We start from the raw sequence: 26,341 nt of genomic DNA on the forward strand, positions 1-26,341 counted from the left end.
TTCCTTTCTTTGCAAATTGAATTAGTGGAAATACAATATCGATCTTGCTTGCTATATGGACCTTTTTAGGATATGACAAAGGATGTTATCTAACAAAATTACACTTCATGTTATCTCTGGGACCCTTTGGATGATAAATCAGAGCAAGATTTCAGAATGTAAGTACACATTTCACCTTCAAAGGTGAATTTTTCAAACCTATTGCGGTGAAAAGTGTTTTGTTGTTAGGAGCTCTCCTCAAACAATAGCATAGCATTTTTTGCAGTAATAGCTGCTGTAAATTGGACAGTGGTGTTATATTAACAAGAATCTAAGCTTTCATCCAATAAAATACATTTATATGTACCGACATTTGTTGTTTCTCTAAAATCTATGATCGTGACACAAGGCGCTGCATGATTTACAACTGTCTCGTTGACGGGGCGCCAATCCCTAAGAAGTTTTAAGCCTAATTGATGGTGAAAACGCTCACCATTGCCCCTTGTGGCCGGTTTTGAAGACATCTCCTGAGATCCTGTGGACCTGGCCGAACTTTGAACATCGACTTGGATCTTGAATGACCTCCCTGGCTCTATACTCACTCAGCTTGCCAGTCTCCGTGTGTCTTCCCACTCAGTTGCTAATTGCATTTATTGAAAATATATGATACAAATTGGTTTGAGTACTGCTTGCTGTGCACAAGTGGAGAGGGATGAATCCTCAACCTGTGTGGTATGTTGTGTACCATAACAGAATACAATTATTTGTTTTTAAGGAGAACTGTCATCAATTTTGATATTATCTTACGAATGAATGTGATAATTGCTGGATGTAACGTTCCAGACACGAGGCACTCAGACAGTGCAAGACGAAAAGTAGCCAGTACTATAAAGCCCATGGATTAGAGGAAACCATGTCTGACAGGATGATCAAGACCCTTCAAAGACTCAGTAGATAGCAATCAACTGGGTTTAGTAACACAGTCACACGCATGCATACATGCACACACACACGCTGTGTGGCAATATAAAAGTGAAAGGACATGTTTTCTAACAACCAGCTCAGCAGGGTTGGGTGACATTTTGACACCAGAATATTTCTCCTAGCTTCCAGCCAAGCAGGCACCATGCTATCTAGTGAGAAGATTTCAACAGTACTGATTTCAGCAGTAGAGTGCAGAGTATGAGCTAGACTTTAATTGAAAAAGACATGAGGAGAAAGCCTATTGTTACTCAGCGGCACTGTGTTGCTGGGAGGCTAGCAGAAACACGTGACACACACAACCCAAACTCATATCTTATTTAGCTCACCGTCTGTAACATGGGCTGTATCAGGCACAACAGGCAGGCACAGCTACACCCTTGCAGAAAAAAATGTGATCTAATGTGAATTTATTGTGATAACATGTAAAAGCAACATGTGATAACATGAAACTGCACATGTAAAAAAAATCTGACAACATGGGCATGCAAAATTTCAACAAAGTTTTTCACAAGTGAGAATGCAAATTTGATTGTCACATGTGAAACTGCAAATTTCACATCTGAATCTGCAATTTACATGTGAGGTGAAAATATGTTATTCTCACGTGAAAAGGTGGTGTTAACATGTGAACTCAAAATGTTATACATGTGAACATATGGTTTCACAATTGAATAACTGACCTCGTGTCTCTTTTTATAAATTATTTTGCTACTTCACATGTGAAAATACAAGGACATTTAATGATAAGGGGATTTTAAAAAGTGGTACGACGTTCAACCAATGTGAGAGTTAGATTTGAGTTAGATTTTGAGTTTGATTTTCACATCTGAAAGTTTTTCACATGTGTAAGTGCAAATTCGATTTTCATATCTGAACCTGCAATTCACATGTGAGGTGAAAACATGTTATTCTCCTCACATGTGAAAAACGTGGTGTTAACATGTGAACTCTAAATTTAATACATGCACACATGGTTTCACATGTGAAAACAGTTATTTCACATGTTTTTTTGTAAGGAAATTAAATGATAGTGGGGGGGGGGTAAAGTAAGTGACATGCTGTCCAGCTAATATAATGTAAAAAAGTATTTAATCAATGACAATATGATTACATTCGACATGTTCACTTAGTACTAACTTGTCAGCATGACCACTCTTTGGATTTGAATCCACAACCTCTGGGAAGCTGATCATTCTTCTACGCCGCAGAGTCTGTAGCATTCCTCTACACATTTTTTTTAAAAACCTATAATACATCTTTGCACTTAGTGAAAGAGTGCCGTCTGCATTGCTATTTTAGTTATCAGTTAATCTGTCTATTCTGTTCATTGATTTAATTTACTTTTTTCAGCAATTTCAGGGGTTTTCTGTATAGTTGTCTATATTATTCTGTTTTAATGTTACTCCTGAATCACTATAATAAAAATTTCTTGAGTGTATTTAAAAAAAAGCTGAGATTTATTACAGGTGTTATTACAGGTGTACAGATTTATTACAGGAATACAGGTGAAATCAGTAATTGACACCGACATGGTGGCTTGGTAGGAATAACTGTATGCAGCCAAGAGCATTTATTTCACCCTCTTTGAAATTCATGCCAACAAATGGCCTATTTATTAACATCAATTCCAAATGTACAAATGACTAAAAAAGCTTTATGACAAATACAGTTCATTCCTTCTCTATTCATCCATTGACTATTGAGTTCATGGAACTCTATGCAAGCTGCTCTCAAAGGTTGATCATGACAATTCTTGTTTGTAGGGCTCAAGCAGTCCGCTATGATCATGTGTGTCCGAAATGCGTCCCTATTCATTATATATTGCATTACTTGGCCCATAAGGCTCTGGTCAAAAGTAGTGCACTGTATATGGAATGGGGTGCCATTTGGGACACATTGAGTGCCTTGGAAGCTGCCAGCATTCAACCATCATAGAAAGGGCTCCAATTATTTTGTAAATAATGTAACACAATAGGGAGAAATATTTTGTGGTTGGGAGGGTTGGGGGAGCTGGGAGGTTTGGGAGGGGAGAAATTATGTTGGTCGGTTAGTTGGTGGTGTCATACACTGCAGAAAATGAATCCCTCTGAATGTGTGAAGTTTTTACTCTGTCATGATAATCCGGTGTGGTTTTGTATCTGATTCAAAGTACAAAGTGCCATGGGTTGTCCCCAGAATATAGATCCCTTTGGATCATATTAAAGGGTCATGTTGGGTATTGCCACCAGTAATTGCACACTAATTTTGGGAATAATGTTTTGGTTCAGATCAAAGGGATATACAGAGTGTCCAAGGGGACACAACACATTGGACCCAATTCTTGGCCCGATTTTACAAAATAATGTTGTTGAATTTAAAGAGTCTTTCAAAATCACACACACACACAAATCTCATGACAGATGTTTCTCTTCTGACAGACTCTTCAGTCCACATTTCTGTCTAATTAGTACAGCACAGCTAACCTAGGGTGTCTCCCAAATGGCAACCTATCTACAGTACATATTGCACTACTTTGACCGGAGACTATGTGCCCTGGTCAAAAGTAGTGCACTATACTGTATATGGAATAGGGTGCCATTTGAGATGGTGCCCTATTTCAACCCTCCTCCTGAATCTGAATGGCACCAGACCCTTGACAATGAATCATGTCAATTAAATAAATAATATAAATAATATTTAAAGAATATTTAAAGAATATTTGCATTGCATCCCATGAAAATGTTCCTTGCAAATGTGTGTCAGCAATGATATAGCATTAAATACAACCTTCCGCAATAGGCATCTTAACTTATCTCCCTATAGGCTCTGGTCAAAAGTAGTGCACTATCAATAAAATAGCATGCCATTTGGGATGCGTGTATTGTGAGGTACAGCCATTAGGTTAATATTACCATAAGCTTGGTTTGTGGGTATACATACTGTATATCATCATGCCCTCATTTCCAAGCTGTCTGATCAGCACATTTTCAGGTTAACACTGCATTTCATAACCACAAGACTACTCATATGGATTTTACAGAAGTTATTCACATTCCTTTGCACAGTCAATGTTCCAAGGTGACTGACCACTGTACCGTTCTATCTCACTCATAATGCATTTGCGATGTTGACATATGTTTCTCCACAGTTTACAGTGTCTGCAAATAGAAATCTAGAGGTACATTTTGATCATGCATGTGTAATGTTGACCTTATCTATGAGGACTGTGACTGTGTGGAGACCAAAGCGATGCACTATATTGGAGAGATCTCTATGACTCAATCTGGGCACAATGTTCTCTTTAGAGAATGTTGATAGCTTTGGCTAGGTGTAAATAAGGTCAGCCTACACCCTTGTGATACAATTTTATGTTTTTATCTCCCATATTTATTCAGGAGTTTATTCTTAGATTGCATGACTACCAAAGAGTAGCCTATTGCTCATGTGTTGCAGTCCAGACAAATATTGTTGGGTATTTGTGATCCAGTTAGCAAAGGTGACTGTTGGATTTTTTTCTCTATTAAACAGAGTTGAGAAATGGAAGAGACAGTGAGGAGAGGAGGAGATGCACTTCTTCAGTATTCAGACTAGGTAGTCCTGATTGTGTTTGCTGGTCTCTTTCCCTTACAGGGCTTCATCCCAAATACCACACTTTTCCCTACACTGTGCATTACTTTTGACTAGGGCCTTATAGATCCTGGTCAAATGTAAATGTAGGGAATAGGATGCCATTTGAGACGCAACCCAGGAGTGATTGATTTACATGGCAAACTCTGTATTCAGAGCGTGTCTCTCTTTCAGCAGACAGATTTATGGGTGCACAAATATGCTCAGAGGTCAAAAAACAACAACGCTGAATTTAGAGAAGCCATGATATTCAGATGCAGATTGTTATTTAGGCTATAGGACGTACAGTAATTGCATAACGTCAAACACACAGTAACAGCATAATGTACTTTCATGCATTACAGCTGAGAGAGATGTCAGTGGTGGGTGGAACAGATTTCCATATTTTGTTTAAAACAGGTGTGGTCGCTTTACTCTCATGTAAAACGTAAATATAATTTTATCATTTGGTGTTTTAACTCACATAACATATGAACACATAAAATATACACTTACCGGTCCTTCAACCAAACAAGACATAATTGCAACATAGCTTTGGGTACTTCAAAATGGCAACACAGGACAGGCCATGCAATGTCTTCGACACAACCGTGCAGCTTTGCACTACCATTCACCAGTATGAGAAGGCAAGAACTATAGAACAAATTAAAAACAAAAAAAATCATGTTTTAGGTGAGAGTAGGCATTTGTCTGAAGCCGAACAATAAAGGTAATTCACATGAGCACCACAATGCCTATTCCACCCATGCTTTGAAGGGCATAGCTTTGACCTACTACAGTAGCTATGTAGGTATTATACTTCAAACAATGTGAAGGCAGGTTGCTTAGATTCAAAACTTTTCAAACAACCTAATTTATACTCTGAGGGATAATGGACTTAACAATGTCTTGCAATTAAGATGATGTACACCGGTGTGTACTGTATACAGTGGGGCAAAAAAGTATTTAGTCAGCCACCAATTGTGCAAGTTCTCCCACTTAAAAAGATGAGAGAGGCCTGTCCTTTTCATCATAGGTACACTTCAACTATGACAGACAAAATTAGAAAAAAAATCCAGAAAATCTCATTGTAGGATTTTTAATGAATTTATTAGCAAATTATGGAGGAAAGTAAGTATTTGGTCAATAAAAAAAGTTTCTCAATACTTTGTTATAAACCCTTTGTTGCCAAAGACAGAGGTCAAACGTTTTCTGTAAGTCTTCACAAGGTTTTTACACACTGTTGCTGGTATTTTGACCCATTTCTCCATGCAGATCTCCTCTAGAGAAGTGATGTTTTGGGGCTGTTGCTGGGCAACACAGACTTTCAACTCCCTCCAAAGATTTTCTATGGGGTTGAGATCTGGAGACTGGCTAGGCCACTCCAGGACCTTGAAATGCTTCTTACAAAGCCACTCCTTCGTTGCCCGGGTTGTGTGTTTGGGATCATTGTCATGCTGAAAGACCCAGTCATGTTTCATCTTCAATGCCCTTGCTGATGGAAGGAGGTTTTCACTCAAAATCTGACGATACATGGCCCCATTCATTCTTTCCTTCACACGGATCAGTTGTCCTGGTACCTTTGCAGAAAAACAGCCCCAAAGCATGATGTTTCCACCCCCATGCTTCATAGTAGGTATGGTGTTCTTTGGATGCAACTCAGCATACTTTGTCCTCCAAACACGACGAGTTGAGTTTTTACCAAAAAGTTATATTTTGGTTTCATCTGACCAAATGACATTCTCCCAATCTTCGTCTGGATCATCCAAGTGCTCTCTAGCAAACTTCAGATGGGCCTGGACATGTACTGGCTTAAGCAGGGGGACACATCTGGCACTGCAGGATTTGAGTCCCTGGTGGCGTAGTGTGTTACTGATGGTAGGCTTTGTTAATTTGGTCCCAGCTCTCTGCAGGTCATTCACTAGGTCCCCCCGTGTGGTTCTGGGATTTTTGCTCACCGTTCTTGTGATCATTTTGACCCCACGGGATGAGATCTTGCGTGGAGCCCCAGATCGAGGAAGATTATCAGTGGTCTTGTATGTCTTCCATTTCCTAATAATTGCTGCTACAGTTGATTTCTTCAAACCAAGCTGCTTACCTATTGCAGATTCAGTCTTCCCAGCCTGGTGCAGGTCTACAATTTTGTTTCTGGTGTCCTTTGACAGCTCTTTGGTCTTGGCCATAGTGAAGTTTGGAGTGTGACTGTTTGAGGTTGTGGACAGGTGTCTTTATTACTGATAACAAATTCAAACAGGTGCCATTAATACAGGTAACGAGTGGAGGACTTCTTAAAGAAGTTACAGATCTGAGCCAGAAATCTTGCTTGTCTGTAGGTGACCAAATACTTATTTTCCACCATAATTTGCAAATAAAGTCATTAAAAATCCTACATTGTGATTTTCTGGATTTTTTTTCTCTCATTTTGTCTGTCATAGTTGAAGTGGTACCTATGATGAAAATTACAGGCCTCTCTCATATTTTTAAGTGGGAGAACTTGCACAATTGGTGGATGACTAAATACTTTTTTGCCACACTGTATATAAACTCAGCAACAAAAGAAATATCCCTTTTTCAGGACCCTGTCTTTCAAAGATAATTCGTAAAAATCTGGTTTAAACACTGTTTCTCATGCTTCAATGAACCATAAACAATTAATGAACATGCATGCACCTGTGGAACGGTCATTAAGACACTAACAGCTTACAAACGATAGGCAATTAAGGTTCCAGTTATGAAAACTTAGGACACTAAAGAGGCCTTTCTACTGACTCTGAAAAACACCAAAAGAAAGATGCCCAGGGACTCTGCTCATATGCGTGAACGTGCCTTAGGAATGCTGCAAGGAGGCATGAGGACTGCAGATTTGGCCAGGGCAATACAATTTCAATGTCCGTACTGTGAGACACCTAAGACAGCGCTACAGGGAGACAGGACGAACAGCTGATTGTCCTCGCAGTGGCCGACCACGTGCAACAACACCTGCACAGGATCGGTACATCCGAACATCACACCTGCGGGACAGGTACAGGATGGAAACAACAACTGTCTGAGTTACACCAGGAACGCACAATCCCTCCATCAGTCCTCAGACTGTCCGCAATAGGCTGAGAGTGGATGGACTGAGGGCTTGTAGGCCTGCTGTAAGGCATGTCCTCACCAGACAGCACCGGCAACAACGTCACCTATGGGCACAAACCCTCGGTCGCTGGACCAGACAGGACTGGCAAAAAGTGCTCTTCACTGACGAGTTGCGGTTTTGTCTCACTAGGGGTGATGGTCGGATTTGCATTTATCGTCGAAGGAATAAGCGTTACACAGAAGCCCGTACTCTGGAGCGGGATCGATTTCGAGGTGGAGGGTCCGTCATGGTCTGGGGTGGTGTGTAACAGCATCATCGAACTGAGCTTGTTGTCAATGCAGGCAATTTAAACACTTTACGTTACAGGGAAGACATTCTCCTCCCTCATGTGGTACCCTTCCTGCAGGCTCATCCTGACATGACCCTTCAGCATGACAATGCCACCAGCCATACTGCTCGTTCTGTGCGTGATTTCCTGCAAGACAGGAATGTCAGTGTTCTGCCATGGCCAGCGATCTCAATCCCATTGAGCACGTCTGGGACCTGTTGGATCGGAGTCTGAGAGCTAGGGCCATATGTCTGTTTAGATATAGGCCTATTGTAAATGTGTATTGTTGCATCACCATTTTCATTGCAAAAATACATATAATTTTGGTAATGAATTGTCCATTGAGCAGCACGGCAATTGATAAAACAGGACCATTGTTTGAAACACAAGTGGTTCTGAGCTTGTCAATATTACACAGCTAAGTCAGGAATGTAGATAGGCTCTGAAAAAAATGAATGGAAGTATATGGAGACTGTTAGTGTAAAAAAAAGGGGTTAAATACAAGTAAAACATTTTTTACTGACCTTATATCATCAGAACAAACTTCCTTTGGATTTGTTTTCTGATGTTGCATGTAGTGACTGTTTTTCAATGCGTTAGTATGGGCTAATCGCTTGTGTGAACTTGTGTTGCCTACCACTTCCTTTTTTGCGCCTAGACGTTTCCACTTCACAAGTACAGCACGTACAGTTCACTGAGGCAGCTCCACTAGTGCAGAAATTTGACAAACTGTCTTGTTGGAAAGGTGGCATTCTATGACTGTGTCATGTTGAAATTTTCTGAGCACAAAAGTAAGGACATTCTACTACCAATTTTTGTCTATAGAGATAAAAAAAAATCACCTTTATTTAATAACAAGGTAGGCTATTTGAGAACTAGTTCTCATTTACAACTGCGACGTGGCCAAGATAAAGAAAAGCAGTGCGACACCAACAACAACAGAGTTACACGTGGAATAAACAAGCGTACAGTCAATAACACAAGAGAAAAAAAGAAAATCTACATACAGTGTGTGTAAATGGCGTGAGGAGGTAAGGAAAAAAATGGCCATGGTAGTGGAGTAATTCAAATGTAGCTAATGAACACTGGAGTGCAAGTAGAAATACTGGTATGCAAAAGAGCAGAAAAGTAAATAAAAACAATATGGGATGAGGTAGATAGTTTGAGTGGGCTATTTACAGATGGGCTCCGTAAACCTGCAGCGATAGGTTAGCTGCTCAGATAGTTGATGTTTAAAGTTAGTGAGGGAGATATAAGACTCCAGCTTCAGCGATTTTTGCAATTCGTTCGAGTCATTGGCAGCAGAGAACTGGAAAAAAAGGCAGCCAATAGTTGGCTTTGGGTATGACCAGTGAGATATACTTGCTGGAGTGCATGTTATTGGTGGGTGTTGTTATCGTGACCAGTGAGCTGAGATAAGACGAAGTTTTACCTAGCGTAGGCTTATAGATGACCTGGAGCCAGTGGGTCTGGCGACGAATATGTAGCGAGGGCAAGCCGACTAGAGCATACAGGTCGCAGTGGTGGGTGGTATAAGGGGCCTTGGTGACAAAACGGATGGCACTGTGATAGACTGCATCCAGTTTGCTGAGTAGAGTATTGGAAGCTATTTTGTAAATGACATTGCCGAAGTCGAGGATCGGTAGGGAGTTAGTTTTACGAGGGTATGTCTGGCGGCGTGAGTGAAGGAAGCTTTGTTGCGAAATAGGAAGCTGATTCTAGATTTAATTTTGGATTGTAGATGTTTAATATGAGTCTGGAAGGAGAGTTTACAGTCTAGCCAGACACCTAGATATTTGTAGCTGTCCACATATTCTAAGATTGCATGGCTGTGTGTTCGATTTGAATTAAACACCCGTCAGCAACGGGTGTGTCTGAAATAACCGATTCCACCAATTTGTTGGCCTGTCCACATATATATATATATATATATATATATATATATACATACAGTGCCTTGCGAAAGTATTCGGCCCCCTTGAACTTTGCGACCTTTTGCCACATTTCAGGCTTCAAACATAAAGATATAAAACTGTATTTTTTTGTGAAGAATCAACAACAAGTGGGACACAATCATGAAGTGGAACGACATTTATTGGATATTTCAAACTTTTTTAACAAATCAAAAACTGAAAAATTGGGCGTGCAAAATTATTCAGCCCCTTTACTTTCAGTGCAGCAAACTCTCTCCAGAAGTTCAGTGAGGATCTCTGAATGATCCAATGTTGACCTAAATGACTAATGATGATAAATACAATCCACCTGTGTGTAATCAAGTCTCCGTATAAATGCACCTGCACTGTGATAGTCTCAGAGGTCCGTTAAAAGCGCAGAGAGCATCATGAAGAACAAGGAACACACCAGGCAGGTCCGAGATACTGTTGTGAAGAAGTTTAAAGCCGGATTTGGATACAAAAAGATTTCCCAAGCTTTAAACATCCCAAGGAGCACTGTGCAAGCGATAATATTGAAATGGAAGGAGTATCAGACCACTGCAAATCTACCAAGACCTGGCCGTCCCTCTAAACTTTCAGCTCATACAAGGAGAAGACTGATCAGAGATGCAGCCAAGAGGCCCATGATCACTCTGGATGAACTGCAGAGATCTACAGCTGAGGTGGGAGACTCTGTCCATAGGACAACAATCAGTCGTATATTGCACAAATCTGGCCTTTATGGAAGAGTGGCAAGAAGAAAGCCATTTCTTAAAGATATCCATAAAAAGTGTTGTTTAAAGTTTGCCACAAGCCACCTGGGAGACACACCAAACATGTGGAAGAAGGTGCTCTGGTCAGATGAAACCAAAATTGAACTTTTTGGCAACAATGCAAAACGTTATGTTTGGCGTAAAAGCAACACAGCTGAACACACCATCCCCACTGTCAAACATGGTGGTGGCAGCATCATGGTTTGGGCCTGCTTTTCTTCAGCAGGGACAGGGAAGATGGTTAAAATTGATGGGAAGATGGATGGAGCCAAATACAGGACCATTCTGGAAGAAAACCTGATGGAGTCTGCAAAAGACCTGAGACTGGGACGGTGATTTGTCTTCCAACAAGACAATGATCCAAAACATAAAGCAAAATCTACAATGGAATGGTTCAAAAATAAACATATCCAGGTGTTAGAATGGCCAAGTCAAAGTCCAGACCTGAATCCAATCGAGAATCTGTGGAAAGAACTGAAAACTGCTGTTCACAAATGCTCTCCATCCAACCTCACTGAGCTCGAGCTGTTTTGCAAGGAGGAATGGGAAAAAATGTCAGTCTCTCGATGTGCAAAACTGATAGAGACATACCCCAAGCGACTTACAGCTGTAATCGCAGCAAAAGGTGGCGCTACAAAGTATTAACTTAAGGGGGCTGAATAATTTTGCACGCCCAATTTTTCAGTTTTTGATTTGTTAAAAATAGAAGTTACAGATCTTTAGTATCCAATAAATGTCGTTCCACTTCATGATTGTGTCCCACTTGTTGTTGATTCTTCACAAAAAAATACAGTTTTATATCTTTATGTTTGAAGCCTGAAATGTGGCAAAAGGTCGCAAAGTTCAAGGGGGCCGAATACTTTCGCAAGGCACTGTATATAGTGTACATGTAAAAAATGATATATGTTTCTTATATCTCTCAGATATAGGCCAGACACTTCAGAATAATCTTCCTTTAGATTTTTTCCATAAGCTTAGTAGAACCCCCCAGCTTAGACTCTTATGGGTTAAGGCAATAAATGTTGTAATTGAAATTTAATTATTTAAGACATTACAGGCCACATCAGGCATTCAAGTCACTGTCATGACTTTTTTCGAAGTCGGTTCCTCTCCATGTTCAGGCGGTCGACGTCACCGGTCTTCTAGCCATCGCCGATCCATTTTTTATTTGTTTTGTCTTGTTTTCCCACACACCTGGTTTTCATTCCCTCATTACGTGTTGTGTATTTAACCCTCTGTTCCCCCCATGTCTTTGTGCAGAATTGTTTTTTGCAAGTGCTTGTGCACATTATTGTCTGGTGCGCGACAGGTTTTGTACCCATACATTGTTATTCTGGATGCCAGTGGTTTTGTATATTAAACTGCTCCGGTTATTACACAGTTCTGCTCTCCTGCATCTGACCTCTCCGCCATCAGTTACGCACCCCTTACAGGAGTGGAGTCAGGTGCCCCTGGTATGGGGGTCGAGGAGCGCATCCAGGAACACACAGTGATGCTCCACCATCTCGGCGCCGCCATGGAACGCGTCCTCCAAGCCATGTACCACTGGGAGAAACGGGGAGTTCCTCCGGCACCTCCACCAGCACAACAGGGGCCACGTGTATCCCGTGTCACAGGCGGAGACGGCGGCTATGGAAACACATGTCTCCAAATCCCTGCGTGAGGGGTACATTCGATCCTCCACTTCACCCGCCTCCTCAAGTTCCTTTTTTGTAAAGCAGGAGGGAGGTCTATGCCCGTGTATTGACTATCGAGGCCTAAATCAGATAACGGTGAGGCACAGTTACCCGCTACCTTTTATCGCCATGGCGATTGAGTCAATGCACAGGGTGCGCCTCTGCACCAAACTAAATTTCAGGAGTGCTTACAACCTGGTGCATCTCCGGGAGGGAGACGAGTGGAAGACAGCGTTCAGTATGACCTCAGGGCATTATGAGTACCTCGTCATGCCGTTTGGGTTGATGAATGCTCCATCAGTCTTCCAAGCCTTTGTAGATGAGATTTTCAGGGATCTGCAGGGGCAGGGTGTAGTGGTGTATATTGATGACATTCTGATATACTCCGCTGCACGCACAGAGCATGTGTCCCTGGTGCGCAATGTGCTAGGTCGACTGTTGGAGAATGACCTGTACGTCAAGGCTGAGAAATGCCTGTTCTTCCAACTGTCTGTCTCCTTCCAAGGGTATCACATTTCCACCTCAGGGGTGGAGATGTAGAGTGACCACATCTCAGTCGTGCGTATTTGGCCGACTCCCACCACGGTAAAAGAGGTACAGCGATTTCTAAGGTTTTCCAATTACTACCGGAGGTTTATCTGGGGTTTTGGTCAGGTAGCGTCTCCCATTACCTCACTGCTGAAGGGGGGACTGGTACGTTTGCAGTGGTCAGCAAGGCGGACAGGGCTTTTGGTCACCTGAGGGCTCTGTTTACCTCGGCTCCCGTGCTGGCCCATCCGGATCCCTCTTTGGCATTTATATTGGAGGTGGATGCATCCGAGGCTAGGATAGGAGCCGTGCTCTCTCAGTACTCGAGTATGCCACCGAAGCTCCGCCCCTGTGCCTCGGAGCGAAACTATGACATGGGGGACGGGGAGCTGTTGGCTGTCGTCAAGGCTTTGAAGGCGTGAAGACATTGGCTTGAGGGGGGTAAACACCCTATTCTCATCTGGACTGACCACCGCAATCTGGAGTACATCAGGGCAGCGAGGAGACTGAACCCTCACCAGAAAAGATGGGCCATGGATCCCACCCCCATACTCCCAGCCTCTTGTTTGGTGGCGCCAGTAGTGTGGGTGCTGGACGCGGACATTGAGTATGCTTTACGTGCGGAGCCCACTCCCCTCTAGTGTCCCACTGGGAGTCTGTACATTCCGTCTGCTGTCCGTGACCGGCTGATCTATTGGGCCCACACGTCACCCTCCTCTGGTCATCCAGGCATCTGTCGGACGGTGCGCTGTCTTGATGGGAGGTACTGGTGGCCCACTTTAGCTAAGGATGTGAGGATTTATGTTTCCTCCTGCTCAGTGTTCACCCAGAGCAAGGCTCCTAGACACCCGCCCAGAGGTAAGTTACAACCCTTACCCGTTCCACAACGGCCGTGGTCACACCTGTCGTGGATTTCTTAACTGATCTTCCACCTTCATAGGGTAACACCACGATCCTGGTTGTTGTCAAGGGTTTACGTCAAGGGTCTGGAAGGCGTTCATGGAATGTCTGGCAGTCTCGGTCAGCCTTACCTCAGGTTTTCACCCCGAGAGTAATGGGCAGGTGGAGGGAGTTAACCAGGTTGTGGGTAGGTTTCTGCGGTCTTATTGCCAAGATCGGACGGAGGAGTGGGCGAAATTTGTGCCCTGGGCAGAGATGGCCCGAACTCACTACACCACTCCTCCACTAACCTTTCTCCCTTTCAATGTGTATTAGGGTATCAGCCGGTTCTGGCTCCATGGCATCAGAGTCAGACCGAGGCTCCTGCGGTGGACAATTGGTTCTGTCGCACGGAGGAAACCTCGGAGTGGCCGCAGACCATCACCGCAGTGAGGCCCCGGTGTTCGCACCAGGGGATAGGGTCTAGCTCTCGACCCGAAACCTGCCCCTCCGCCTGCCCTGCCGGAAGCTGGGTCTGCGGTTTGTGGGGCCGTTTAAAGTCTTGAGGAGAGTGAACGAGGTATGTTATAGGTTACAGCTACCCACTAATTACCGTATTAAACCCTGGTTCCATGTGTCTCTCCTCAGGCCGGTGGTGGCTGGTCCGCTCCAGGAGGCTGAAGGGCGGGATGAGTTAGTAGCAGTTACTGACAGCTGGTTCCAGGCAACTAACTGCCACTAAGTTAGGGTGAATTGCACATTACCTCTTGACAATGCAGCTCTTTGTCACATGCTCTTAGAATTACTAAATAACTGACAGTGTTAAGAGGTGCTTAACCTTTGATAACATCCAGCAACCACATGCTCTTAGAATGACTAAATAACTGACAGTGTTAAGAGGTGCCCAACCTTTGATAACATCCAGCAACCACTTAAACTGGTATAACACTTCCACTGACGGTTGGCACAAATACACACAATTTAGTAACTTGTTGTTTACCGTACTTTCACTGCAACCAGTAGCCTGTAGTGTACCAAAATAACAGAATGGTTCTTCACAACGATCACAGCAGTAAAGAACCCTTCCTGATATACAAGTTTTTTCTTTTTTTACACGTCACTCTCACCCCTGAAACAGAACCCCTCAATATTTTTGGGGTTTGTGTAGTAATAATCTGACTATGTGGTGAGCCATGCCGTATGAGCACTCATCTAATAGTCAGGTTGCGTCTCAAATGGCACCCTATTCTCTTTATAGTGCACTGTTAAAACAGGGCCGATAGAGCTCGAGTCAAAGCACTGCAGTATATAGGGAATAGGGTACCATTTGGGACAAAGCCTCATCCTCTCCTTTCTTCCCTCATATGAGATGCAAAAGGCACTTGCACAAATCTTAAAGACCTCAGAGTCAGAGACAGGATGACAAATGCCATCCCTACAGCATCATAATGAATCACTAGGCCAGAAGAAAAATCTGAATCAGAATGTCCGTCAAGAGTGCATTATTGTTTTTGGCCAATTCCAAAAGGGGACTGACATTCTAGAGTGAAAATAGGCTAGAAAGTGTTTGATTTATAATTGCATGCTTGTGTTATTTGTGTGTGAATTAATGAGCTCTGTTTAAATCTGAGAAGAAATCACTGTGGAATTATGCTCAGATGTAAGCGCATAAAACTCCCTCCTTCTTCAGTTGCTGGAATATTACCAGTTACGAAACATTTTGGCAGGTAATTTACAGAGACCTACAGTCCATACATTTTTCATATGATTTATTTTTCCCTGCAGCAGCATGGCGTCTTAACAAAACAAATTACCCTCCATCAAAGTAACTTTTTGTATGCTTCTCTGTTTCTGGATTCATCAAGGAAAGCTTTGCATTCAGTTTCATGTGCCCACTGAACGAGAGAGAGAGAGAGAGAGAGAGAGAGAGAGAGAGATAGAGAGAGAGAGAGAGAGAGAGAGAGAGAATTGCATTTTTATTCATCTCAGGGTCACAACTTTTGCTTTACAGTTCAGAGGCATTCTACCTTGATCCTACAGATGCCAACATTAATATGAGTTGTGCATCTCATGCTGTGAACAGGTGTCTTCAACTGAGCCTGACACCATAAATCCACTCCTAGCTACACAAAGCATATTGCTAGCCCACAGATAAAAGTAGTTTTTTGGGGAGCCTAGGATGTACCTTCTGCTGGTTCAAAACTAAATTACATCCTACAGTTAAGTAAAGTCCATCTGTTTCCATATTCCACCTCATGGTTTCTATTACAAATAAGACAATAATAGTAGTTGATGAGCTATTTGGTCGTTGCAGAGAATTTTCACATTTCATTTTCTCCTCATTATCACCCAGCTATGCAATCTTCAAATCGACATTTCATGAGTAAACAACAACTGTACAATAATTTTCTAATCTACTCTTAGTAGAAGACTTATTTAAACAGAGCAGTCAGCTAAGATGTCTTACTAGCTCTTAAGCGGCATGTGGGTTGGTAACAAACGCTTTATCGAAAGTGATCACTTGCTTTTATTGCCAATTAAAGCAGAGGTTTAGCTTTAGCTAATACTACCACAAGTTATATCCATAATTATGTTTACTACTGTGTAGAGATGGGTGGCCTTGAATGAGAAAAATAGAAATAGAAGGAGAGAGAGAAGGAATAGGTGGAGGGAGAGTGGAGAGAGCAGAAGGGTGTAGAGAACGAGAGAGAGAGAACGAGAGAACGAGAGAGACTTAGACAGGTTGTATTTAGAGTGAAGCCAAGACCTAGCAAGCAATCTATTTGCCAGACTGTTCGGCACCTGTTGATTATAGGTGTTGGCTTTAAACAGTTGTGTGAGTAAACAAACAAACAGCTTAAAATAACTAGTACCTACTGTACATCTGACTGAAATAAGTCTGAGTCCCAAATGGCACCCTATTCCCTATGGGCCCTGGTCAAAAGAAGTACACTAAAGAATAGGTAATAGGGTGAGATCTGGAAAACAGTTATTATTTCAAGGAGTTGGTGACAACCCAAGAACATTGAAGCTTCTTAATTAAACAACAAAGCACAATGCCAAAATGTACTGAACATGTCCAGTGGTATTCACCCGGGGGTCCACGGAGGTACTGCAGGGGGTCACAAAAAAATAATACAAATCAAATAACAAGTGAAAGATATGTATTTTTTATTTCAACGTCTTTAGGAATATCACCAGCAAAAACATAATAATCACATGTTTAATTATACACCTATAATAAAACAAAGGAGAATATCTTATTTCTCATGATGTCAACTTTATTTATGAACTTCTAATATTGTAAAAAATTACAATAATTTGAGCCAATTACACTCATTGGAGTATCTGACATAGCCTTTGAAAATACCATCGAATAGGCTACCAGTGCTGCAAGTGTCGCTGGCTGCTGGAAATACCCTTGAATAGGCTACCAGTGCTGCAAGTGTCGCTGGCTGCTGGAAATACCCTCGAATAGGCTACCAGTGATACAAGTGTCGCTGGCTGCTGGAAATACCCTCGAATAGGCTACCAGTGCTGCAATTGGCGCTGGCTGCTCGTAATCTTTCTTGACTTGGAGTTAGTGTATTGTTGCCAACACAAAGTTAATTTTTGTCTAACCAGCTAAACAGCTGCTCTTAGCGAAAATGTGTTTGGAGTTACCTTTCTAGCTGGTAGCCTATGTTAAAGTTTACACGTTCTCTTCCAATTATAATGTGGGGAGGTCAAAATAATGAAAAAATATCTTCCCAATCTATTCATTTATCCTTGCCATTATCATTCACCTGGGCCCGGTTATCTGGAAACGATTAAATGCATATAAATAGAATTAATAGAATCCAGATAGATAACTGTTGAAAAATAGGATCCTGATGATGTCAAGACATACTGTATATAAAAAACAAGTTTTGCTAATGTATGATGTGGGTCGCACGTTTGCCTTTTGGAGGGGGTGGCTGGGAAAGAAGAGGATGAACACCCCTGAACAGTTTATTTCAAAAACACTATATCCAGCAAATTTTCACATTTACATTTTTCCATCTGAAATGAATGCTTATGGGTACCTTTATGTGTGTTTAAAATATTACAGACTGTTGTTTTTTGTTTAATTCATATACAGTACCAGTCAAAAGTTTGGACACACCTACTCAATCAAGGGTTTTTCTTTATTTTACTATTTTCTACATTGTAGAATAATAGTGAAGACATCCAAACTATGAAATAACACGTAGAAATAACATGTTGTAACCAAAAAGTGTTAAACAAATCAAAATATATTTTAGACTCTTCGAAGTAGCTACCCTTTGCCTTGACAACTTTGCACACTCTTGGGATTCTCTCAACCATCTTAATTAGGAATGCTTTTCCAACAGTCTTGAAGGAGTTCCCACAGATGCTGAACACTTGTTGGCTGCTTTTCCCTCTCTCTGCGGTCCAACTCATCCCAAACCATCTCAATTGGGTTGATGTCGGGTGATTGTGGAGGCCAGGTCTTCTGATGCAGCACTCCATCCCTCTCCTTCCTGGTCAAATAGCCCTGAAAAAGCCTGGATATGTGTTTCGATCATTGTCCTGTTGATAAATAAATGATAATCCCACTAAGTGCAAACCAGATGGGATGGCGTATCGCTCCATGATGGTTAAGTGTGCCTTGAGTTATAAATTAATCACTGACAGTGTCACCATCAAAGCACCCCAACACCATCACACCTCCTCCATTCTTCATGGTGGGAACCACACATGCAGAGATCATCCGTTCACCTACTCCACATCTCATGAAGAAACGACAGTTGGAACCAAAAACCTTACATTTTGACTCATCAGACTAAAGGACAGATTTCCACCAGTATAATGTCCATTGCTCGTGTTTCTAGGCGCAAGCAAGTCTCTTCTTCTAATTGGTGTCCTTTAGTAGTGGTTTCTTTGCAGCAATTCAACCATGAAGGCCTGAATCAAGCAGTCTCCTCTGAACAGTTAATGTTGAGATGTGTCTGTTACTTGAACTCTGTGAAGCATTTATTTGGACTACAATCTGAGATGCAATAAACTCTAATGAGTTTCCTCTGCAGCAGAGGTAACTCTGGGTCTTCCTTTTCTGTGAGGGACCTCATGAGAGCCAGTTTCATCATACCGCTTGATGGTTTTTGCGACTGGTACTTGAAGAAACTTTCAAAGTTCTTGAAATGTTCCGTATTGACTGACCTTCATGTCTTAAAAGTTATTATGGACTGTTGTTTCGCTTTTCTTATTTGAGCTGTTTTTGCCATAATATGGACATGATCTTTAACCAAATAGGGCTATCTTCTGTATACCACGCCTACTTTGTCACAACACAACTGATTGGCTAAAATGCATTAAGGAGGAAATAAATGAACTTCAAACAAGGCACACATGTTCATTGAAATTTATTCCAGGTGAATACCTCATGAAGTTAGTTGAGCGAATGCCAAGAATGTGCAAAGCTGTCAAGGCAAAGTGTGGCTACTTTGAAGAATATAAAATATATTTTGATTTATTTCACACTTTTGGTTACTACATGATTCCATATGTGTTATTTAATAGGTGATGTCTTCACTATTATTATACAATGTAGAAAATAGTAAAAATAAAGAAAACCATTGAATGAGTAGGTGTTTGAAACTTTTGACTGGTACTGTACAGTAATTTTGATGTGTATTAAATGGGTTTTGTTGCAAAACTTTATATATCCATTTTTTTGCTGGAATGGAATATTCTTATCTTATCTATTTAAACAACAAACAAATGTATCAACAACTTTGAAAATTGATGTTTAGCTTTTTGGAATGAAACTTCATTTGAGATCTGTATTTGCAATTTACATCCTAGAAAGAAAAAAAATCCACCTCCCACTGGCTACAGTGTATAAATTGTGCTTCAAAGGCCAAGATTCAGAAGAAGCTATTTAGCTGCATGTGAAACATTGGACTAGATACTGGGGCTTTGATTTGTGCTTATGATATATGGGCATGAAGGGGAAGTAACTCAATTACCTCTCCATCTATCAAAACCATGAAGCCAGCAGCACAGCAACTTGACTCAGACATGCATCTCAAATGACACTCATTTTGCCTATAAAATGCATGTATTTTGACTAGATCCTTATGGGTTTGTGTCAAAAGTAGTGCACTAAATAGGGAATAGTGTACCATTTGGGACACATTCGGAGAATGACGTTGAATATTGAATATATTGAACTCAGAAAAAAAAGTCCCTTTTTCACGACCCTGTCTTTCAAAGATAATTTGTAAAAATCCAAATAACTTCACAGATCTTCAATGTAAAGTGTTTCAACACTGTTTCCCACGCTTGTTCAATGAACTATAAACAATTAATGAACACCTGTGGAACGGGCGTTAAGACACTAACAGATTACAGACGGTAGGCAATTAAGGTCACAGTTATGAAAACGTAGGACACTAAAGAGGCCTTTCTACTGACTCTGAAAAACACTAAAAGAAAGATGCCCAGGGTCCCTGCTCATCTGAGTGAACGTGCCTTAGGCATGCTGCAAGGAGACATGAGGACTGCAAATGTGGCCAGGGCAATACATTGCAATGTCCGTACTGTGAGACGCCTAAGACAGCGCTACAGGGAGACATGACGGACAGCTGATCGTCCTTGCAGTGGAATATCACGTGTAACAACACCTGCACAGGATCGGTACATCCGAACATCAGACCTTCGGGAAAGGTACAGGATGGCAACAACAACTGTCCGAGTTACACCAGGAATGCACAATCCCTCCATGAGTGCTCAGACTGTCCGCAATAGGCTGAGAGAGGCTGGACTGAGGGCTTGTATGGCTGTTGTCCTCACCAGACATCACCGGCAACAACGCCGCCTATTGGGACAAACCCACTGTCGCTGGACCAGACAGGACTGGCAAAAAGTGATCTTCACTGACGAGTCGTGGTTTTGTCTCGCCATGGGTGATGGTCGGATTCGCGTTTATCATCGAAGGAATGAGCGTTACACCGAGGCCTGTACTCTGGAGAAGGATCGATTTTGAGGTGGAGGTTCCGTCATGGTCTGGGGTGGTGTGTCACAGCATCAGGGAAGACATCCTCCTCCCTCATGTGGTACCCTTCCTGCAGGCTCATCCTGACATGACCCTCCAGCATGACAAATACACCAGCCATACTGCTCTTTCTGTGCATGATTTCCTGCAAGACAGGAATTTCAGTGCTCTGCCTTTTTCAGCGATAAGCCCGGATCTCAATCCCATTGAGCACGTCTGTGAGCTGTTGGATCGGAGGGTGAGGGCTATGGCCATTCCCCCCAGAAATGTCCGAGAACTTGCAGGTGTCTTGGTAGAATAGTGGGGTAACATCTCACAGAAAGAACTGGCAAATCTGATGCAGTCATGAGGAGAAGATACACTGCAGTACTTGATGCAGCTGGTGGTCACACCAGATACTGACTTTTACTTTTGATTTTGACCCCCCCTTTGTTCAGGGACACATTATTCAATTTCTGTAAGTCACATGGCTGTGGAACTTGTTCAGTTTATGTCTCAGTTGTTGAATCTTATTATGTTCATACAAATATTTACAGATGTTAAGTTTGCTGAAAATAAACGCTGTTGACAGTGAAAGGATGCTTATTTTTTTTGCTGAGTTTATAAGGTGTTGCCTTAAACATCTTGCTGATGGCAGTGCAGTATAGATACTACGATTGCCATTGCAACCACAAGTTGAAAATATCAAGTAAATGGCAGCTATAGAACACCCTGACAACCTACCCCTGTATCTCCTCTGTATGTTAATTTATACTCTGGATCACTTGTTTGACATGCATGACAATGAACATGGTGTGTGTGTGGTGTGTGTGAGAATGTTTTCACACATGACACAAGTTACTTCCATTCAATGTCAGTGATATATTTTAATACTGTATATCTCTCCAGTGCAGACTCAAACTGAAAGTGCAGGTTTCTAAACCTCCATGCACAGAGCTACAGTGCATTCGGGAAGTATTCAGACCTCTTGACTTTTCCACTTTGTTACTTTACAGCCTTATTCTAAAATTGATTAAATACCCCCCCCCCCCCCCCCCCTCACCGATCTACACAAAATACCCCATAATGCCGTTTTTGCAAATGTAAAAAAAAAACTGATAACACACTTACATAAGTATTCAGACCCTTTACTCAGTACTTTGTTGAAGCACCCTTTGGCAGAGATTACAGCCTTGAATCTTCTTGGGTATGACGCTACAAGCTTTGCAACTCTTGACATTGTGTATCTGAAGCAGAGAATAGCCTTGACTCAGACATTGTTTACCTTATTGCTACAGTAAGCTATATGTTTTCAATTTAAAAATGATACCAGTAGACAGTGGAATTATTCTAATATATTTTGTACATGCCTTGTGCTGACATTAAATGGTTTTGTGCTGTCAGGTTGGATGGTGAGCATCGCTGCACAGCTATTTTCAGCAGCCAGCTCTAGGAAGTTTCTTAGTGGTTCCAAACTTCTTCCATCTGTGAATGATGGAGGCCACTGTGCTCTTCGGGATATTCAATGCTGCAGCAATGTTTTGGTACCCTTCCCCAGATCTGTACCTCGACACAATCCTGTCTCTGCGCTATACAGAAAATTGCTTTGACCTCATGGCTTGGTTTTTGCTCTGACATGCACACAACTGTGGGACCTTATATAGACATGTGTGTGCCTTTCTAAATCATGTCCAATTTTCCACAGGTGGAGTCCAATCAAGTTGTAGAAACATCTCAAGGATGAGCAATAGAAACAGGATGCACCTGAGCTCAATTTTGAGTCTCATAGCAAAGGGTTTGAATACTTATGTAAATAACGTTTTTCTGTTTTTTATTTTGAATATATTTTCAAAAATGTCAAAAAAACTGTTTTCGCTTTGTCATTATGGGGTATTGTAAGTAGACTGCTGAGGATTTAAGAAAGTGGTAATCCATTTTAGAATAAGGCTGTAGCGTAACAAAATGTGGGAAAAGTCAATGGGTCAGAATACTTTCCAAAGGCAATATACAGTGGGGAGAACAAGTATTTTATACACTGCCGGTTTTGTAAGTTTTCCCTACTTACAAAGCATGTAGAGGTCTGTAATTTTTATCATAGGTACACTTCAACTGTGAGAGACGGAATCTAAAACAAAAATTCAGAAAATCACATTGTATGATTTTTAAGAAATTAATTTGCATTTTATTGCATGACATAAGTATTTGATCACCTACCAACCAGAATTCCGGCTCTCACAGACCTGTTAGTTTTTCTTTAAGAAGCCCTCCTGTTCTCTATTTATTACCTGTATTAACTGCAACTGTTTGAACTCGTTACCTGTATAAAAGACACCTGTCCACACACTCAATCAAACAGACGCCAACCTCTCCACAATGGCCAAGACCAGAGAGCTGTGTAAGGACATCAGGAATAAAATTGTAGACCTGCACAAGGCTGGGATGGGCTACAGGACAATAGGCAAGCAGCTTGGTGAGAAGGCAACAACTGTTGGCGCAATTACTAGAAAATGGAAGAAGTTCAAGATGACGGTCAATCACCCTCAGTCTGGGGCTCCTTGCAAGATCTCACCTCGTAGGGCATCAATGATCATGAGGAACGTGAGGGATCAGCCTAGAACTACACGGCAGGACCTGGTCAATGACCTGAAGAGAGCTGGGACCACAGTCTCAAAGAAAACCATTAGTAACACACTACGCCGTCATGGATTAACATCCTGCAACGCACGCAAGTTGCCCCTGCTCAAGCAAGCGCATGTCCAGGCCCGTCTGAAGTTTGCCAATGACCATCTGGATGATCCAGAGGAGGAATGGGAGAAGGTCATGTGGTCTGATGAGACAAAAATAGAGCTTTTTGGTCTAAACTCCACTCGCCGTGTTTGGAGGAAGAAGAAGGATGAGTACAACCCCAAGAACACCATCCCAACCATGAAGCATCTCCAATGCTGGGAGATATGATAAAGATGGTTGTGGTTCTGGTTCAGCTCGGGTTGTGGTTCTGGTTCAGCTATTAACACCAACACTGGGATTATTTTACACCACTTATCTTAATTTTACTCTTTACAGTTTTAATGTAACTCTTGAATCAACACTAGAATTGTTACAACAATACACTGTAAAGAATATTACTTGTTTTTACAGGAGCTTAGTGACTGCCAGTTACCTGTAAGTTACTGTACAAAAAGGTACGGTATGTTTCCGTAAATTCCAAATAAACGTTTATTTTAACACTACCTTACTGAAAAGAAGCAATTTAAGCCTGCCAGTAAGTTACCGTAAAAACAAGTTACGTTTTTTACAGTGTAGTTAACACTGACCAATGTTCTGTGTACCATGAAAGGTACACATCTGCAGGCTTCCATACATTTCAAGAACCTTTTAGAATTCTGAAGAACCGTAGGTGCCAAGTCAAGAACCCCACACTTAACTCAAAGGTTATTTATCTAGCAAGAGTTTTCCATGGAACCTTAACTCTTGGAACCACCCATCCCAGATCCGGGATAATTGTCATCAACTACGCTAAATAGCATAGCGCAACGGTCAAATAATCCTACTAGAAAATATTCATATTCATGAAATCACAAGTGAAATATAGCGAAACACAGCTTAGCCTTTTGTTAATCACCCTGTTGTCTCAGATTTTGAAATTATGCTTTACAGCGAAAATAATACAAGCGTTTGTGTAAGTTTATCGATATACTTACAAAACATTATGTACACCTAGCGGCAGGTAACTTGGTCACGAAAATCAGAAAAGCAATCAAATTAATAATTTACCTTTGATGGGCTTTGGATGTTTTCACTCACGAGACTCCCAGTTAGACAGCAAATGTTCCTTTTGTTCCATAAAGATATTTTTTATATCTAAATACATCCGTTAGTTTGATGCGTTATGCCTACTAATCCACCGGAAATAGCGGTCACGAAAACGCAGACAAAAATTCCAAATTCTATTCATAATATCGACAGAAACATGGCAAACGTTTTTATAATCAATCCTCAAGGTGTTTCTCAAATATCTATTCGATAATATATCAACCGGGACAGTTGGCTTATCACTAGGACTGGGAGGAAAAATGGCTACCTCTCTGTTTTGCGCAAAAATCACACTGAGAGCCAACATCTGACAACTTACGCAATGTGGACGTTTACGCTCATTCTTCAAAATAAAGGCCTGAAACCACGTCTAAAGGCTGTTGACACACTGTTGACATATCCCTTTCAATGGGCAATAGGGATGCAAAGAAAGACAGGGTTTTCAAAATAAGAGTCACTTCCCGATTGGATTTTTCTCAGGCTTTCGCCTGCAATATCAGTTCTGTTATACTCACAGACAATATTTTTACAGTTTTGGAAACTTTAGAGTATTTTCTATCCTAAGCTGTCAATTACAGTGGGGCAAAAAAGTATTTAGTCAGCCATCAATTGTGCAAGTTCTCCTACTTAAAAAGATGAGAGAGGCCTGTAATTTTCATCATAGGTACACTTCAACTATGACAGACAAAATGAGAAAATAAATCCAGAAAATCACATTATAGGATTTTTTATGAACGTATTTGCAAATTATGGTGGAAAATAAGTGTTTTGTTCACCTACAAACAAGCAAGATTTCTGGCTCTCACAGACCTGTAACTTCTTCTTTAACCTCTTGAAGCTAGGGGGCACTATTTTTATTTTTGGAAAAATAATGTTCCCAAAGTAAACTGCCTATTTCTCAGGACCAGATGCTAGAATATGCATATACAGTGGGGGAAAAAAAGTATTTAGTCAGTTCTATTTTGGTTTCATCTGACCATATGACATTCTCCCAATCTTCTTCTGGATGATCCAAATGCTCTCTAGCAAACTTCAGACGGGCCTGGACATGTACTGTCTTAAGCAGGGGGACACGTCTGGCACTGCAGGATTTGAGTCCCTGGTGGCGTAGTGTGTTACTGATGGTAGGCTTTGTTCATTTGGTCCCAGCTCTCTGCAGGTCATTCACTAGGTCCCCCCGTGTGGTTCTGGGATTTTTGCTCACCGTTCTTGTGATCATTTTGACACCACGGGGTGAGATCTTGCGTGGAGCCCCAGATCGAGGGAGATTATCAGTGGTCTTGTATGTCTTCCATTTCCTAATAATTGCTCCCACAGTTGATTTCTTCAAACCAAGCTGCTTACCTATTGCAGATAGTCTTCCCAGCCTGGTGCAGGTCTACAATTTTGTTTCTGGTGTCCTTTGACAGCTCTTTGGTCTTGGCCATAGTGGAGTTTGGAGTGTGACTGTTTGAGATTGTGGACATGTGTCTTTTATACTGATAACAAGTTCAAACAGGTGCCATTAATACAGGTAACTAGTGGAAGGACAGAGGAGCCTCTTAAGAGCTGAGGAGGAACCATTTTAGATCCTTTCTTTTTTCAGCGTATACTGATCAGCTGATCTTTAATAACATCTGTAATCAAGCTGAAACTGAAATACTTGGAGCTGAAACTGAACTAAAACTGAACTGAAACACTTCCTAATTGAATTAACGTAAATCAGACTAGGCATCATCCTTTAATTTCAAGAGCTATATGAGTTTGGAGAGGGCGCGGGATTTGT

The sequence above is a fragment of the Oncorhynchus clarkii genome, chromosome 11 (assembly GCF_045791955.1).
Source record: "Oncorhynchus clarkii lewisi isolate Uvic-CL-2024 chromosome 11, UVic_Ocla_1.0, whole genome shotgun sequence".
Taxonomy (NCBI): Eukaryota; Metazoa; Chordata; class Actinopteri; order Salmoniformes; family Salmonidae; genus Oncorhynchus; species Oncorhynchus clarkii.